The following is a 4,165-nucleotide window of genomic DNA, read 5'->3' on the forward strand; positions in this document are numbered from 1 at the left end:
AATGTCATTTGAGATGCCACATAGCAGAGCACAGTAACACCTTGCAACTTACCAACTAGTCATGTAAATAGGTTTAAAAGGTAATTAGGACATAAAAATCCATGTGTACATTAAAATTGTTAGAAGGCATTTAAATGGTGTTTCAGCTTCTCTTGTGTTAAACATCATGGAGGGATACTGCCCAAATATATACACCCCACTCTCACCATGGTCCATCACATTGAATAACCTGGTTGCTCAGCTCTTCCACTGACCAGCACCTCTTTCTAACCAAAGCTGGGACAAGTCTGCAAGCCAACCTGACCGGCTGGTGGTCTTCTTTTCACAGGGGGAGCTAAAAATAGCAGACTTCTGGAGGGTAGAATACCTTCCACTCAGAGTAGAGTCAATATGACTACAGATCCAGGAAAGAGTAGGAAAAACTAAGCTACATGCAACATACTGGTAAATCAGTGGAATAAAATTAACACATTTGACCAAGAAAGACACTGCAAAGTTTTGCTACAAAAGACATTATTATTCTGATTTCCAGTGTTATGTTAAAGAACACACCAGCATTTTAGTTAAAAAGCTCCAACAACAGTAGGCTCTGGAAGAAGCCTCTGAAATTCAGAAACTTAACCCAGTCCCTCCATTCACACAGATTTGCAGGTTGTTATTGACAGTTTACCAAACACTAGTGTCAGCAACACTTCACTCCTGTCTCTGCTACAAGGACAAAGGATGATGCTAACCAGTTGCCGACACTTTTGAGGGTAACCAGTAAAAAATACTAATCATCTCCCACGTCATGCATTTAACACTCTTGGTCTGAAGCAGCTGTTGAAGCCAAGCAGCAGCTTCACAGATGAGAAGTGGTATTTGGGCACCAAGGATAACATGCCCCTCATGTCACAGGGGTTGAACCAGCATCCTCAAAATAGTCCAGTCGGACAGTAAAGAGCCTGTGTAAAAACAAGTAATTTTGTGTCTTTGGAACACTGTTTAGTAAGGGCTGGAAATAAATAAGGTCCAAGGCAATGCCAATGAACAAAGAAAGGAAAATATTGAATAACTGATTGCTGCTCATTAAATACTTCTGTGAACCAAATGAGACATAGGTCCTCTGGGAATTGGACAAGAGTGTAATTACTTCCCGTAACAGAAGAACCTCTTACAGCATACAGCAAAAGAGTTGGATTAAAATTTGGTGAGGCTATTTCAGAGCTGGCATTCCATACCTTTTACTCCATGGACCTTGAGGAGCATTTTATTACACAAAAAACATGTTCACAAAACAGTAAGGGCAGTGAGTAGACTAGTGAAACTTGTGTTTCTATGGATTTGTGTCTCGGTTTTTAGTTTCTGCATAGATTTCCAATACCTGAAAAGCACTACATTGAAATCTCTCTCTCTGTACATCCTGTCTGGGAAAGGGGTCTGGAGTCTTTCCCTTTTATACAACCTGAACATAGTAAGTTCTTGTTGGTTGCAAATATCTGAGACCTCCATTTCTGAGCTGAGCTTTACTGAAGCCAGCCAAAAAGCTGAATTGCTACCAGGAAGAGAAATGGCACTGCCAGAGAGTGCAGTTGCACAAACCCTGTTTCTTTTGGAATCAAACCTCAAGATGTTGGAGAGATGAACACCAACAATCTTGCGAACATGCTGGTAGGCTCCAGATTGACGTCCATCCCAACTCATTCCCTTCCATGCATTCATTTGACAAGTTCAGACATTGCTTCTTTCCCAAAATGCGTCAGTCTTCTCTGGCTTTAAAACATCTTTAACCAGAATCCCATCATGAATATAAAACCTTACATTAAATCAGTGCACAACACTTTTCACTCTTCCTTAGAAGTGATAGGGAAAGGAAAGACTAGGCTTTTTGCTTGCAGTCAAGCTACATACCTATCATGTTTTCACAACAAACACTTTACAGCAACAGCTAGCATATATATGTACATATACATATGCATCATACTTCTCCTCGAAAGAAGGTTGGAATTTTTCTTTTTAATAACAATTTATAAATTGTTAAATGGTTCCACACGATTATAAGTACCTTAAATTCAATGAAACTGAGAAATGTTCACTTGCCATTGTGGAAAATCAATTATGTCAGCAGTGAACAATCCCTGGCCACCAAAGCCATATGATGACATGGAAAAATAACACGCTAATTCACTCTGAGTCACAGTTCTCCATATTTTATACGCTGACTTGTTTTATAATTTGACTTGTTTGAGTGATAAGAAGTCAGAAGACGAGTCAGTAATTAAATGCTGCTCTCCCAAGCCTTTTGTGGAACGGACATTTCCTGGGTAGGTGGTCCCACATTCTGCACTGATTTGGGCACACACAGCAGAAAGCCAAGAGTTCTGGTTTTCAGTGGATGCAACACATATACAGTTCTGGTGCCTTTCTTATGCCTTTTGAAAGGTACCTTTGGCTGTTGAGCCTGGCCTTCACATTCCAATATTTAACAGTTTTCACTAGGTTTTTAAAGTATTGTCATTTCTTTAGCTGTTCTGAACTCATTTTTACCAATTTTGTGGCACAAAACATATGGCTGGAATTAGGCAAGGTGATGACTGAACCGCCCATAACAAACTCAGTTTTAGAGGCATCTAGGCACTGCTTTGGGGGCTGGGAAGGGCAGGTGTGGAAGAAAAACCAAAAAGATAGAGAAGTGATTAAGAACTGCCTGTTAGATGGAATGAAAAATCCCGTAAAACAGCATCTAGAACAGCATTTGCTATCAAGAGAGTCATCCCTACTCTCTGGGAAAGCCTGAGCCTCAGATAAAAGCAAGTGACTGGTTCTTCGTAGCACTAGAGTCATCTGTTTCAGTCAAAGCTATCATCACTGTTGCAGTCCACACATTAAACCGAGCTCCTTTTGTAAAGCACGTACTCACATTGACTGACTACCTTGGAAACTCAAGTCCAAACCACAGCAATACCTCCTCTGCCTTTCCACAAAGACCTCTGCCTTCCCAAATGGGTTGGGGGGGTCTCCTTCCATGACCACAACTTAATAAAGGCTATGCAGATTATCTCTGTCAGAGTGCACTGCTGGTACCTACTGAAACAACCCACAAACCATCCTTTTACACAAAGGCTAAAAGCCTTAGAGTCACTTAGCAAAAACAAAGATGGAGGAAAAAAGTAATCTTAAAAAAAAATAAATCAGTAAGCTGCCTCATTAAGAGGTGCCCTTGTCCCTCAAATCATCTTTAAAAACTAATATTTAGTAAAAATGGAAAATATTTCCATTTCATATACCAGTAAGATCTGCTACACAGAAATCTCTTCACACAGTTCAGAATTTTTTAATAAAACAAATTCATTAAGAGACTGCAGCAACTACTGCCTGATGACACAGCCTACTATGCACTGATAAGATGGATAGCAGCCTGGCTTATGTTCATGTGACACCTGCTCAGAACCAAGAGAATCCCTACAAAAAAATGCAGCCTTTAAACAAGCATTTTGTACATTAGTCACCTGAGTTTTTCCCATCACAATGACATTTCATCACTGTCCTCTTGTGAGCTCCCTATGAGAGGATGTTTGCTCAGACTTCTCCTTTCTGATGCTAGTGGAGATTAAACATCCTAGACAAATGATTACTGTAAAAGCACCGAGTCTTGTGCTGGAAATCATTCTTCCATTGATAGCATGATGACACTAAGCACTAGATGGAGAACATATTTCACTCCCACATGCAGCTTGTACATACACCACCTTTCTTTTTTCTTCCCTGAACAGATACATTTGCATACAAGAAGACAGATATGTGTGACAAGTTTTCTTTTGCATAATAATTTTTGTGCATTAAATATAGTTTTCTTTAGTACTTCTGAAAACAAAAACAAAGAAACAATAAATCTAAGCTTATAATCATATACCACTGAATTTTCAGTATTATCGTTCCTATGGCAACATTAGCCCTGACCCATGACTGCATGTAAAAGTATTAGTTATGTGAACTCTCATTTGTTCATCAAGGATACATGTTGTGCACACACACACAGGATTTGTGCTTCATTGAAAGGGAATAAAAATTTTTGGCAATTATTCTAAGTAGGAGGTGACCACTAGTGGACTTTCAAAATCCTGGGTAGAGCTAAATCCTGCAGCATGTACTAGACACCTACACAATGGAACACTGTGGGGAGGGA

At 39.6% G+C, this 4,165-nt stretch overlaps 1 protein-coding gene across 1 annotated transcript in view; it reads right to left on the reverse strand.

Moving 5' to 3' along the window:
- The window catches only part of IGF2BP3 (insulin-like growth factor 2 mRNA binding protein 3), an 87,149-nt gene that overhangs the window by 33,888 nt on the left and 49,096 nt on the right, over positions 1–4,165 (reverse strand). The window lies entirely within an intron of this gene.

Source organism: Acanthisitta chloris, unplaced genomic scaffold (assembly GCF_000695815.1).
Source record: "Acanthisitta chloris isolate BGI_N310 unplaced genomic scaffold, ASM69581v1 scaffold26852, whole genome shotgun sequence".
NCBI classification, from domain to species: Eukaryota; Metazoa; Chordata; class Aves; order Passeriformes; family Acanthisittidae; genus Acanthisitta; species Acanthisitta chloris.